General features: G+C 43.7%; 1 protein-coding gene across 3 annotated transcripts in view; it reads right to left on the bottom strand.

Moving 5' to 3' along the window:
* LHFPL3 (LHFPL tetraspan subfamily member 3) overlaps window positions 1–15,077 on the bottom strand; it is a 255,426-nt gene that overhangs the window by 3,214 nt on the left and 237,135 nt on the right. The gene's annotated exons all lie outside the window — the stretch shown is intronic.

Here is a 15,077-nt window from a genome sequence, read left to right on the forward strand (position 1 = left end):
TGCGGGGGAACAGGGCCTGATTGAGAAAGTCTATTTGCAAGTACTCACGTACAAGCAAATGCCTGGCTGCTCCAGCACCTGGCATTGAACAGAAGGTTCTTGCACCAAATGAGCACTGCAAATTCACCATTGGCTAAACTGTCCTGGATCACCGAGACCAAACCATGAAGTCATTTGGCAGACAATCCCCCCCAGTGCCTCTTGGGAAAGGGTCACTGGTCAGGGGTCCTACAAGGCCACAGGTCATCGCAGTCCCATTCCCCTGTCGTAGCACAGGGGCCTCTGCAGGAGGCTCTTTGAATGCAGAACTAGGGGGAAATCACTCTTTTTGTGAAAACAAAAGAAAAAGAAGGAATTTCATTGTGAAATGACAGTGAACAAAGAATTTCAGAACTAGAAACTCTTAAAAATGTTACTGTAAGGGGACTGAAATATTTAATTTCCCCCCCTGTGTTACACAGAACAACCACCTTCTCCCATTCCCACAAATTCCCCACACCCCTTGACTCTCATGATCACCTTGGCCTGCAGCTAATTCACCCACAGACCCAAGGAGCATGATGCCCCGGAGCAGGATGCCCAGACCCAAGAGCTTGTGATAGTAGAACCACAAACTAGTGAGTGTGGTGGTGGCAAACCCTTTTGCTATGGACTCTGGATGCCTGCTTCCCCATCAGCTTCCAAACAATTGATATTTTTCAAGCAAAGTTTGTTTCGGAGGAAAATTTCTGACTTGTTACAGCCCCCATGTGTTCAGAATGTATCTATAGTCCAGATTTATTTTACAAGACACTTTTAATTGATGTTGCTGAGACTAGAAAGTAAAAAATAAATATGACAGAAGCATAAGGTAAATTAAGGAGGGCCTTGAAAAAGAAAAACGGAACAGTTCTGCTTGTGTCAAAAAATGAATATGAAATATAATATGGTAAGAACATTTTTATGATACAGGTATGTAATGGGGATTGTAGTTTCCAACTGTAAAAGAAGACTTGCCATTGATAGCTCCATGAGCTTCCTTTCACCCTTTAAAACGTAGCAAAAATGAAGAATAAAGAATTGATGAGAAATGGACATACTTGTTATAAATGAAAATTATTAAAAAATAGTCTGAGTCCAGAATTTTGGTGTATTTTATTAATATGGTTACCAATGTAATTAATATGGTTATATAAGTAAGCAGCACTACTAAATAAAATAAAAGAATGAAAAATTGCCTGAGCCTCCAATCTGTTTATTTGCTAAGTGAGATATGGGCGTTTGTGAGCCTCTTAAACAATCCATAGCTGGGTGAGGAGCATATGCCCTGACACTCCTAGGAACACTCTAAACTTAATAGAACTGAATGAGCCATTTCTTTCAGTTATTTTTAATCAGAATTTAATGTAGCTGTGTTATTCAAACCCCTAACATTGTTTCCTGGATTTCCAGCAATAGTCAGTGTTTCAGCTGTAACATACTAAGACCTTTATTAGTTCTTTTGACAAATTTTGCACACAGGTGTTATACACATGGAAATGAAATTTAATAAATACCAGAAGCACCTAGCTGACAAGGTAGAAATAAGTCATTCACACCCAACATCCCTCAGTCTGTTTTGTATCACATTATAGGCTTTTGACTCCTTGAAGTTTCTTAGAGATACTTACAACCTGTTTCTAGTGCTGTTGCTTAGAAATCATTTAATGAAAGCAGTCTTCATGAAAGCTGTATTACCCAAGCACCCAGGTGCTCTGCTGTTAAATTCCCTTTTTAAAGTCTTTAAAGGCTGCCTGTTAGGCTGACATCACCACAACACAGTTACTATTCATGTTTGACCAATTCAATTAGGGCAGTCACTTCTGTTGACTGCAGAGCTGGGGTACAGTCAGCCTGGAGCATTTTAGTGTTTATGTACATTTTCAGAGAGAGGCCACTGATATTCCTTTGTGGTAAAGATGAATCATGGGGAAAGTTCCAGGTTGCTCCCTGACAAGGTATAAAGGATGTACTGAATGGTCCCTTACATGCTGTTACTGTAAAGTCAGTCAAATGAATAGTAATTATAGAGAGAAAGGCAGACCTTCTAAGTCTGACTATATATTATCTCAGACAATCTTACCACTTTATAGCATTAATTGTCACCAGCCATATTTATATGATCTTCTTTGCCATGTATTTGACTGGCATCTAGAAAACAACACCTTTCCAAGTCTTAATCTTTTTTTGCTGACTCCAAACACACACAATTACTGTGCTAAAGACCAACTGGCTTTCATGGTCACACCAAAATTGGTACTGTTACAAAACCACATCAGCTGGCAGAAGCCCATGGGTTAATGAAGCACCAGAGATTTCTTCCAAGCACCTCCACAGTACTCCTCCAGCCTAAGGAGCAACATCATCTCTGTTGAATGCTGGCACTGTGTTTAGTGTATGGAGGAGATGAAGGCTGAAACATTGATGCTGAAGGTCTGCAATTGAAAATAGACATGCTAAGGCACCTTGGATAACACTTCTGCCTGGGCTGTAGGCCAAAAAAAATTGGACAAGTTCAGTCTTAATGAGGTGCTTGGAGTTCTCACTTTTCTGCTTATAGAATAACAGAATCGTTAAGGTTGGAAAAGACTTCTAAGATCATTGATTCTAACCCTTAACATTGTACTGCCATGTTCACTGCTAAACCATAACCCCAAGCACCAGATGCCTTTTGAACACCTCCAGGGGTGGTGAATCCAAGACTTCCCTGGGCAGCATGTTCCAACCCTTGTGGTGAAGAAATTTTTCCTAATATCCAATCTAAACATCCCCTGGTGCAACTTGAGGCCATTTGCTCTCATCCTCTCACTTGTTATTTGGGAGAAGAGACCAACCCTCACCTGGCTACAACCTCCTTTCAGGTAGTTGCAGAGAGCAATAAGGTCACCCCTGACCCCAGCTACTTCAGCTGCTCCTCACAGGACCTGTAGTCCAGACCCTTCACCAACTTTGTTGCCCTTCTTTGGACACACTGATCTGACTCAGCTCTTCACAGCCAGAGGTAGATTGTTTTGCTGGGTTTTTTACTGTTTTTGTTGTTGATGTTTTTGTTTGATGCAATGTTGTGTTAAAATTCCACTTGTATCCACTGGACCCCAAAATTCAAAGAGCTACATGCATTCAGGGCCTGGACAACATCCAGATGTGTCATTAAAAGGCATGAAAGGCAGATAGATGCCTGCACAGGGCATCCAATGTCCCATCTTATTTCCTTGAAGATATTCTCTTCAAAACACATAACAAATCCTATTTGAGTGGCCTGAGAGAATGATTTTGTTTTCTGTGTGATGAGAGAGGAATGATGTGTATTGCCATTTGCCTACCTGCTGTGGGTGCCTTTCCTCCGAAGAACTGAGCATCCTTTGCCCTGGCCTCATGGGGGGTTGCTCATGCATCACCCTGGGGCAAATCTGTCCCTCAATAAACAGTCAGGCACCAACGCAGGCCCTCTCCAGACTCGTAAGAGTCCTAGTGATCCAGTCTGGAACTCTAATGTGTTTTGGAGAAGCCACCCACAGATCATCCTGGAAATAGCTGTGTGGCCAGGAGGTGACTGAGTTGTGCTCTCTGCTGCCTCCCCTGCATCGCAATTGAGCCACAGTAAAGAGGGTACAAGGCTACCCTATGGAAATGGAAAGAAGAACGGACAGAAATTCCCCAGCTGTTTTGCTAGCAGCGCTCTTTCAGTGTTTCACTGTTCAGCATCTTCTCAACAAAACACGATAAATGACCTGTCCACACCAGAGCTGCCCAAGCGTGTTTCCTCCTCCTCCTGCCAAACGGAGTCTGGCAACTGCCTGCTCTGCTGTCACTCACAGCTACCGAAGACTACCTGAGAGGGCAGGGGTTAAAGAGAATACACAGTAAACCTTGAGGAGTTACTAAAACTTTCACAAAATTTTGGGATTGAAATTGCGTGATGTCTTTGTCCATATGGCATTAGAGGAGAAGCTCATCTGAGCAGAAGGGTGTCTGAGCTCACTCTTCTACTGCAGCACTTCCTTGCAATAAAATAGAATTGAATCACATAAAAAATGACAAGGTTTTTACCAATTCGGTTTGCAAGCCCTGTGAAACCAGAGCTGGGGGGAACAGTGGGACTTATTCAATCTGCTGCCCTGTTAACGGCAGCAGCTGAACTCCTGGGCATGGGCTGTAGGGAGTGTTTCTAGGGCTGTAGGAAATCATTTCAGGAGCATTCAAGAATTTTCTAAATGTCTGGCTCAGACAGGCATCATCAATTAAAGTTTTGCCATGAGAAGGCTCAGTTCATGGCTGCACACGGACATTTCTAGCATCTGAGAGGATGATGTGGCAGTGTTCTCCCCTTCTCCACTTGAGCCATAACCACCAGTGGGGCTGTGATGGCTGCATCCAGCTTCCTCTGGACTTTGGGGGGTTGGATGGCAGTATGGTAGCCAAGGGCTGTCTGGAATGGTGACCCAGACGTCTTGGTGGTATGCAAATATGGCCACAGTCACTCTTCTTACTCTATAAATAGTGGTCAGCCCAGGGCCCACTGAGCTCTCCTGCACGGCAGCAGGCTGCATGCCAGGATGTCCCCTTGAGTGGGGACACCTCTCAAGGTTACTCCTTGAGGCTGAGAGATTCCTTGCTGCAACAGATCCTCGCTAAGTGATTAATAGCATGCTATTTGAAATCTTAGCTAAGTGATATAAAGGATTGATTGTGCACATATAATCTTTTAGACATAAACCATTGACCAAGTCTTGGATCCAGCCACACTTACACTCCTCTCTGAGAAGGGGTTTTGAATGCAAGGGGATAATTTCTGAACCTCATGACTCAACTGGAGGGTCCCCCTGGCAGTTTTGTCTGACCTTGTCCTTTACACAGTAAGTAATCAAGTGTACCTTTGAAACAGGAGCCAGGCCTAAAAGAGTTAACTGAGATATCTTGGCCTGCTAAGAAACCTCAATACCTGTTTTGCTAGAAGAACATTTTAGGAGCACTGGTTAATATCATGTTCTGTTCTGCTCACTGGACCAAAGGCCTTATTATAGAAAGAATAGGAGTAGTACACACACAGTAATAAATTAGGTAAACTAGACGTTTGAATAAGATCTAGAAGGCCCAGAGCCAGGATTTTGCAAGCTTGAAGAATTCAGGTCACCTAATTGAAGAGGTCAAATTGAGGAAGACATCCATGGTGACCACCAGAGGGATGAAGGCTTGAGCAGAAGACCCCCACAGTAGAGGACTGCGCATGTCTGGAAAGACTCCACCCAGAGACTAGCCTACTTATTAATATGTATAATAAATGATGTAACCATGTATCTAAAGTGTATAAAATGGCTTAGTTTTGCACTTGAAGTCGAGCAAGTTTGTCCAGCGCAAGCTGGCTTGCTCCCAACGTTGAATAAACAAATACCTTGCTGCTTAAAGATAAAAAGTCTCTGAGCAGTTTTTACGGGCTGATTTTTCGGATTCACCTTGCCACTGAATCTTGTTAAACCACTATAGTATTTACCACTGAAATTTGTTAAATCACTATTTTATATCACTAAAGTACATTGTTGCTTCTCTCTTACAAGTGAAGTGCATTGCTTTCATCCATGACAGAGCCACAGGTGCGATGATGGTCAGAGTTAACCACGGCACAGACAAAATGCTCTTTTATTAGACATCCTTTTTCAAGAAACAGAAAAATGGCTGAAGGATCCAGTCAAATCAATTTTTCTAGGTTTCCAGTATCTGTGTACAACACACAGCTAGACAGAACTTCGCCATCAACTCACATACTGGCATTCAGAAGAAAAAAACTGTGTATTGTCAGACCTAGAGCTGCACTCCTTGAACACTTCATGCACCCAGAGACTGTCCTGCCCTCCCCTGACAGACTCTGGCCAACTCCTGCAGTTTTAACATCCAATTGTATCTTATATTGTTTTTTCCCCTTTTTCTGTTGTTTGTGGAGGCTAAAACATGACAGGAGGAAATGGCAGTTTGGCTGTGGGCAGTGTGCTATGGGGGGAGAATTGTGAATCATTGAATGGTTTGGGTTGGAAGGGACCTTAAAGATCATAGTTCCAACCCCCCTGCCACAGGCAGGAACACCTTTCACTAGACCAGATTACTCAGAGCTCCATCCAACTTAGCCTTGAACACTTACAGGGATGGGGCATCCACAACCTCACTCGACAACCTGTTCCACTGCCTCACCGGCCTCACAGCAAAGAAGAAAAGTGACATGGTAGGGAAACATTATTTTCTACACTGTTTATTTCTTGAGACAGAATCTTTTTTGAAGCTGTTACAACAGTAAGCAAAAATCTAGAGAAAAAAAATGTGGTTGTCAAGACAAATATACTAAAAAAAAAAGAAAGCATTGAATAATTAAGTCTGACCACCTTGTGCCAAGGTATGAAAGGAGACACGTATTTGGAAATTAAGTCTGGAGCCCAGGGTGGCTCAGGGTAGTCTATCCATTTGTGGTCTTGGCTTCTTTAATTTCCTGTTTTCTTCCAGATGGAAATTTTGAGAAAGGTGAGGGGATCCTTTGGGAGGAGAGAGAAGATGGAGGTTAGGCTCAGAGATGCCCAACCTCACGTAACATTAGCTCTCACAGTCAGACACTGGGTGTGAGGCTCTGGGAAGTCCCTGAAGAGGGACAGGGCCCTGCTGGGGTGACTCATTTAATCTCGAGATGGTTCCCAGGATGGATGAGTGCTGTTGGCTCCCGCAGGACTGTAGACCTGGATGAGATGGGAGACCTAAGTCTGAGATGGACAAGGCAAGGTATGTGAATCCTGTAGTTGTAACTATCCTGCACAAAATAGTTAACAGCATGCATTAAAGAGAGAAGATACTGCCCATGCATGGGAGGTTTTCAGTCTGATATACCAAATTATTAGGCAGTTTTGGATTAGTTGTTTATAAAAGGCTGTCAGAGATCTTATCTGAGCAGAGCTTGAGGATGGGTATTTTTAGTCCTTTTGGGGTGTGTAGTTTTCTCCATGACTACCCTCATTGGGGAGCAAATGGCTTTGCAGAAGGTATGTCTAATATTTCAACCCCAGCTCAGGAAGGCTCACTAAGATCAGCTAAACAGCTTAAGGGCTGACTGGCCTAGGTGTAGGGATACAAGGAGCAGGCCAGCCTGATGTGAAGGCATAAGCCAAGCTACACATGGCAGTCAGCTTAGTTGCTCTTGTCAGTGAGACCGTGCCTGGAGGAGCAGGTGAATTTTGACTGCAAATCCTGTGAACTGCGGTTAGAGCAGCTTAAAGAAGGCATCTTTTTAGAGCCTGACGGTTTTCTTATTTCTGAAAGGAGCTCCTTCAAGTACTTCTAAATATAATCCAGTGGCAGTGACAGGCTCCAAAATCCTGGATACGGGCACACTTCAAGTTTCCCTGCCACCCTTCCTAATCCTTGGCTCGGGTGGCTTTCCTCTGGTTTGAATGCAGCTCCAAGAATATGACATATGCGTATATGTTGGTGAGAAGGACAGGAGGAGAGTGACAGGCAGAGGGAAGAGAGACCTATCCAAGGATGGAGCAAGTTGTAGCTGTCACCCCTGTCATCTGCCAGCACCATTCTGGGCTAATGGAAACAGGGCTCCCTTGGGTGATGGCTCTACTACCCATGGCTTGCTGCCAACAGCTTTGGGTCTCTCAACTGGACAGCTTGGTGCTGCACTGTTGTACCATTCCCCTGCTACCATCACACACAGCACAGTGTGCCCTGGACAAGGGAGGAGGTTGTGTGTCTGCTTGAGGTGGGTACTGAAACACTGAGATGTAGTGATCAGATCCTGCTAAACAGTGGGCAGCATTTTCTTCCATTTCAATATTTGCTCTGTGCCTGTCAAGAAAAGGACGATTTTTATCATAATGAATAAACATAGCAAAAGCCTCCTATTCTTTCTCCGAAAGAGTTTTCTTTTACTGTGGAACATCACAGAGATGCTCCTTCCTCTGGTGGTCCCTTTCCAGAAGGTTCATCAATTTGTCTTTTGTACTTGGTAATGTTTCGTTCAAGTTTGAGATGGGAGTCACGTCTCAAGACAGGTTGGCTGGCTTGAGAGATCTACTATGTTGTTGGAAGGACTGGCAAGAGGCTGAAATGCCTTCATCAATAATGTCTTTCACATGAAGTCGCTTCCTGCTCTGTAGAGTTGTAGCAAAATTGGTCACTTGTTGTTCATCTATTTTTATTTCCTCCATGTGGTTTGCTGCAGTCTTTCTTTGCCCAGATGGTCAAATAAATTGCTGTCACTAAACAGGAGTCCCCTAACAGTGATTCCTAAACTCTTCCTGTTCTTTAACTGCTTAATGAGAAAATGTTTCACTTTCTTTACATTCTGCCCATTTACTGTAGTTGTTTCTCAGTTTCTCCCCTGGAACCCAGAGGACCCATAGGTATTTTTGTTTGTTTCTCCAGCCTTTAAGCTGCGTGATCAGACTGCTCAGAAAGCTCTGCATCATCTGTATTTAAAAACTGTTACAAACTTTGATGTGTACTTGTTCACTGAGAGCTTCTCTGAGGATCCAGATGTCTCACTGAGGTACCTTGATAAGGTCCTGGGTAGATTGGCCACAAAATATTTGGATTGTCATTGTACAATCTTATGGGGTTTTTTATTTTGTTAATAACAGTTTATATCTAGCTTTATTAGCTTTATATCTTCCAAGAGTTTTCTTGTGCTAGGCAATGTCAGAAGTTGATGTTGGCACGTTTTTGGTTTGGGAAAACAAATCTTATTGCCATTGATACAAAGCTCTACTTGTCTGGGCTTGGCCACCAGGGTGGGCAGAAGGCAATGCCCAGAGTGGGGGGCTGGGAAGAGCCAGTCACTGACTGCAGTGTGGTGCTCACTTCAGGTTGGTTCGAGCCTGCTTTTCTGTGCAGCAGAGAGAGAGTGGGAGTTCAGCCCTGGGAAGAAGCCAAGATACTGAAGCAGATTGTTGAAGGTGCCAGCCAGGATCTCTGTGTAAGGAAACTGCTACGATGAGGCTTATTTTAGTGCTGTGACAGAAACGGAGCTCTGCTCTTTTTTCAACAGACTGGATTTCTCCAGACGATTTCCCAATTCATAAATGAATGTTTCCTCTTAACAGAAAGGAAGTTCTCTGTCCATTCTGGCATGTTAAAATGACATTTTTGTGAAAGAAATTTCCTGAAAAAAAATTGCTGATTTTTTGTTATACCATAATAACTAAAACATTGCAAGAAGTTCAGTTTAAATGTCTCAGAAAACATAGTAAAAATATCAGTGCTGATGAACCTTAAATGCTGCAGAATAATAAAAACTTTTAAACTCTCTTTTCTGTGTATGAAATGAATCTCCCTGTTCTTCAGCCAGTGCCAAAGCTGTGTGACCTGGGAGCACGGCACAAATCCCACCTGCTTCCACACTGTGCAAAGGCACAGCCAAGGATCTCCAAAAGTTTTCCAAACTTTCTCTTTGTAGGGACTCGTACTGGTAGGAAGAGAAAATTTATTGAGTTGGGCCAGGGCTCCCAGCAGGGCTCTGACTGGGGCTCTGCTGGGGCTCACTGCGGAGGGGAAGGGTCCTGGAGCAGGAGGATTTTGTTCAGAGCACCTTTGGGGCAAGGGCTCATCAAAGCAAGGCTGTGGGTCCTTCACCCTGAGCACACAGTCCTCTCAGACTGGTTGGCTGCTGTAATGTTGTTTCTCAACCAAAACCTGTTAATGAGCTGCAAACATTGATCCCATTTCTGCCTTTGAGAAAGATACAGGTGCCAAGTTACATGTTTATGAGCAACAGAAAGATACAGATCTGGATCAGCTTTGGTCTGAGATTTCAAAACTGCTGCTTAATGATTAGCTTACCTGAGCACAGGAATGTTAATTAGCTGCCTATACGCTCTCTAGGCACGTAGAAAGTATTTGGAACTGGGCATAAGGCCCACGATCATTTCCAAAGGTATGAGATTACATGTTAAACTACTGAAAAAATCTCTGTGGGGTTAGATGATACTCAGCTAGCAAAGAGGTTGGATTTGGGAGTTGGCAAAGCCAGGGTCTAAGGAGAGAGTGAGCTTTTTGGTGAATACCATCTGTCATGGAAGTCTGTCTGATGTGCACCAAGGAGAGTGTTGGATGCTCACGGTCCTGAAGGCATCGTTTCTGTCGTCTTCCTTTTCTTGCTCCAAAACCAATTTATGCAGTCTTTGGACAATGTGTAAGGATTTCTTATTGCTGTTAATTTATATTATTCCCTTTAACATTTTTTGAGTTGATGTAGAGGTGTTAAGAGCACTCTTGCAAAAGAAAAAGAGGACATTCCTTCCCTGAAGAGCTTTCAGTACAGAAGCCAAACTGCGTTTAGCAGTCTGGAGGGAAAAAACCTTTCTCAGAGGAGGAAGGGGAGGGCTGTGTTAGGAAATTGCCATCTGAAAAGCATGAAGACCGCAGGCTGGTTTGCAGCAGCCCTGAATGACAGGTGTGGTACTGTGTCCTGGTTGTTGCTCCTCCTCTGGCTCAGAACAAGAAGGTAACATCCCAGTGTATCCAGCAAGCCCTGTAGTCTTAGGCATGTGGTGCTGTAAATAGCCCACCTTATTCCCTCCTCTGGAAGGATCACACCTCACACAGCAAAAGCTCAGCTCCGCAGCTTAGAATCCTTGGTGGCTTCTTTCCCCCTTCCTCCCTGTGCTTGATTCACACTGACAAATGGACAATTTTCCAGTTGTTTGACTGTTCCCACCAATGACCATAAGACAAGTTTTGTGTGCAAATCCACCTTTCAATGTAAGGATGCCATTGTAACAGCATGAGACAGCAGGGCAGTCTCGAGCAGCAACCAGGCTAGTAGAAAACACTAACAGGGAGGGGGAAAAGCTCCAGCCCACCATCTCAAACCAAACCCCAGTTTCACCAGGATTCCTCAAAGCTCAGTCACCCCTTTCTCAGACACAGCAGTAGTTCAGAACAACCCATTAGATAAAGAAGATGCTGATATAGATGTGCTCAGAAATGCAGTTCATCTGTAAAAAAATGGGGGCAGCTTCGACAAAGGGGAAACAAGTCAGGTCCAGTTACATCTGCACAGTTACATCTGCAGCAGCACTCCCTGAGGAGCCTTTCCCCCCACCTGCAGTCTTTAGTAGGGGGGGTTCATGCACTATCCTGCTGTGTAGCTCTAGCAAAGCTCCAATAAAGGCTTCCACTCTCCCCCCGCAAACAAGTAATTTTTGTCCATTCTTCCCTCTCATTTTGCTCCATCAGGGTACGGCCAGGTCAGCAGTGGGGGCGCGGGAGACCTTGTATGTACTCCTGGTGCCAGGCTGCTCAGGGACTGCTGTCACTCCTGCTGGCCATGCTGGGGCTACCAGGGCTGAGGGTCCTGCCAGGCGTGCCTCGCCTCCAACAGATCCTGTCAGTGTTGACTTTTCGGTGCAGGTGCCGCCTGCGTTTGGTATCCGGCACCAACTGAGACACCTCCTCAGTGCTTAAATAATAATGATGGATTTCTGCTGTGGAGTGATAGCTGGTGTTGTGCAGCTGGGTTAATGTGTGTCAGCTGTCATCGTCCTTGTCAGCCGCTGCTGTCAGCGAGCAGCAGATAAGTAAATCTGTGATGATGCATTTCCCAGAGAGAGCAGGGATTAAATATTTCATCGCCTCAGACACTGAAACATCTCCTAATTCGGAGTCCTTTCCTAGCGGTCACATCCTCTCAGATCGCCCCAGCCCTGGGGAAGAGTAGAGGTTGCCTGGGTTTCTGAGACCACAGGGCAGGGCATTGCCAGCGGCAAAGTCCCTGCAGCCAGGCAGAGCCAAGTGCTGCATCAGTCTTGGCAAATTTAAAAATAAGCAGAACTCAAGGAAAAAGGAAACCTCCTTTTTTTTTGATGTGCCTGATAAGGCAGTTGAGCCTCTCTAATGGAGATAAGGGACAGGTGGCCGGCTGCCCATCTTGGGCTGTCTCTGGGAGATGCTGCTGAGCACCTGGGGCCATGCTGTGGCAGTGTGGTGGCTCACTCCACGTGGGCAACACTATGGAAAGCATCAGCTGTGGTTGTAGTTAGGTAAATGTGGTTGTTTCATGGTGTTCCCAAAGTGATGGGTCATTCCTACAATCTTTACATCATCATGTATTCATCCTCTTTCTTCTCTGAGGTGATCCTCAAAACCCACTGCTAGCAAAGCCTCAGATTGACTGGAGACGGGAAAAAAAAGCTGTAGTTCATATTTCTTCACTCTCCTGTACTTTTCTGGTGTTGCCCACAGGAATTTTATATTGAAGGAATTTTCGGTGCAAAATACCAATTTGTTGAGACTGAAATTTTCTTGGGTATCTCTTTTCTTAACATATGGAAGGAGCTATCCTAGGAGGATGTGGAAAATGCTCTGATAAACAAGGTCTTGGCTACTTTGGAAACTGACTCTTTTATACTACCTACCTACAGAAACATATAAAAATGAAAATATCCCCATTTTTGTTTCACACTATGAACAAAAGACTAGAAGAGAGGGAAGACCCATCCTGCTAGCACTGCTCGTGAAATAAAGTCCTTGTTTTCCAGAAAGACTTAATGAACCACAAACCATTAAAAACCAGGGAGATGTACAAACATGAGCTCCTGAAAAGCCTGATTTCTTTCTTATTTCCTGAGACATAGTGGTTTTCTTTGCAATTATGATGAATAGAAGGTCGTTTTTGGGAGGGGCAGGGGGAGGCTTTTTTTTTTTTTTTTTTTAAGCTGAGATTCAAGTACAACATGTGATTCGGGATTGGAACTGGAAAAACAGAAAGCAGTGAACAGTCACGACATTTCTAAACCTGTAGGTAACTCCACAGGCATTTAATCTTCATCCCTTCCTCCTCTTCATATGGTCTCATCTCCACAGATAGACTGTATCTTCCGTATGGGTATGTCCCATATAGGTCTGTGGTTCCACTGACTGATATTTAGGGACTCAGTAGCTGCACCCCAGCAGAAGACAAGTGTTGAGGTTTTGCAGGTGGATTTTTCTGCTTCCCTGTTATGTAAGGTCCCCAAATCAGTATTCAACTATTCATCTGCGCATTGCGAAGTAGCAGCATTTCTGCCTTTTTTTTTTTTTTAATGCGGGGAAAGTATAGTTTGTGCTGTCTTCTTATAGAAAAATAGCACATTTATGAGATGCATTTCCCTAAGGCCCCACAGAGTAGAATTTGTTCTGTAATAAGAGACAAATGTGTTTTAATTGCCTGTTGTAGACTATTACCTGTTAAATTTGTCTGACAGTGTGACACCAGCAAAAAAACTTCTTTTCTGTTTTGCTTCCTTCTACTTTAGAGCTGTCAAATAACTTCAACATCTAAGGATAAAAGATGATAGATGACTCAAATATGTGACAGGTCATAAAATATTGATTCTTTGTGTTACCTGCTAATGAAACACATGGCATCACAGATAAATCTTAGTTAATTTGGATTCCTGACTTTTAATTGTTATAACTCCAGTTTAGGTTGTAGTCTAAAATTAGAAAGTAATAGGTTTGGTCCCAGGAAATGCTAAAGGCTATAAATAAGGAATCAGTTCTACTTTTCTTTAATTAGTCCTTTTTATCTAGACTCCCAGCCATGTTTTCTGTTAAAATCTACATCTGCTGAAAACCCTTTTGGACCTTTCTGGTTCTTTTTTGACCCAGTAGAACCAAATCAACTCCTAAGACCATATTATAATGAGAAGCACTGAAGATAATCAAGGACTTCCCATTGGGTTTTTTTACCCCAATATAAGAACCTTCTCTTGATCATGTATGAAATAAATAATATTTACTAGATTTTTTTCAGGATTTTGGAATTTCCCTGGTTAAGTTTATAATTTTTAGTCTCTTCAGGTAATTTTCAATTAGCAACAATTTAGACTGAGCTTTCTTGTCTGGTCCTCCATGAAAACTGGGTCCTTTCTGCCAAATGAAGGCAGCATTTTTTGTCTAGAGCTCTGTAGGTAAGATCTTTTGACAGGAAGAAGGGGTGCTGCCCTATTTGAACCTACCTTTCAAGCAAAACCTGGAAAATAATGTTCAAAATTAGATTTGTAATCTCTTCAGTAAGGGTTGTGTCTCATATAAGGTTTGTGCTTCTGCAGTGAAATGGTGGCAACTGCCAGTCTCCTGACTGGAGCCTGTACGAGCAGAATTGTGTCACATCTTCACTTCCAGAACACTTCCCTGTCTGTGAATGAAAACTTCTCACAGAAAAGCTAACACCATCCCTTCCTTTCTAATGTGGTGAGATTCCTTTCTAACTGTGTAACAGTGCGTTTCAATGCAAAATTATCTGGGGCCAGAGGAGCCCCAGTGCAAGGACATGTTGGAGACTGGCAGACATTCAGCCTCGAGAGTAGGGGGTTCTGGAGTCTGCCATGGTCTCTGCTGCCACTGAGGGGGAGATCCCTGGTCTCCATAACTTCCAGTCCAGGAAAACTCACTGGCCCACAGGTGCCAAAGTGGGTCCCTGCTCGAGAGGGGATGAATGGTGCAGGGGAGCAGATGTGCTTTAGGATATTTCATTGGAAGCTGAAGAACATAGCCTCTGTGTGGCTTGAGAGGGATGGGCAAGCTCTTCCGTGATGCACCATGTAACTATTCCCAGGGCAGATCCAACTTCAGCAGTGCTGAGAATCATAGGCCAACACTTCCAAGCAAAAAGACTGCCTCTTTTCCAAGGGCGGGGAGTGCTGACACGGCCAGGGCTGATGGCAGGAGTCTAGCTCAGCTTCGCAGCCGAGTTGCTGCCAGGCATCATTTGCCACACCTTGGAGATTTGGATGGTGCAGCTAGACCTTATGAGTATGTCTCTCTGGTAACCAAATTACCAGAACTGGCAATTTAATACTTCAACCAGGAATTAAAATGAGGTGAGAAGATCAGCCCTTGTATCGCAGCAGCCCCATCAGCGTTGGATGAAATGAAAAAAAAACTAGTGAAAGTACAGAACAAGTATTTGCTGAACACTGGTTGATGTAGCTCCTGTGTGCTTGGAAGGTTATCTGTTTTCCAATTCTATAAGCCAGACTACTAAAAGAGTTGAACCGTGAATCTGAAAAATCTGAAAAGCATTCTCATAGCATTTA

The sequence above is a fragment of the Neopelma chrysocephalum genome, unplaced genomic scaffold, assembly GCF_003984885.1.
Source record: "Neopelma chrysocephalum unplaced genomic scaffold, ASM398488v2 Primary Assembly neopelma1_45, whole genome shotgun sequence".
NCBI classification, from domain to species: Eukaryota; Metazoa; Chordata; class Aves; order Passeriformes; family Pipridae; genus Neopelma; species Neopelma chrysocephalum.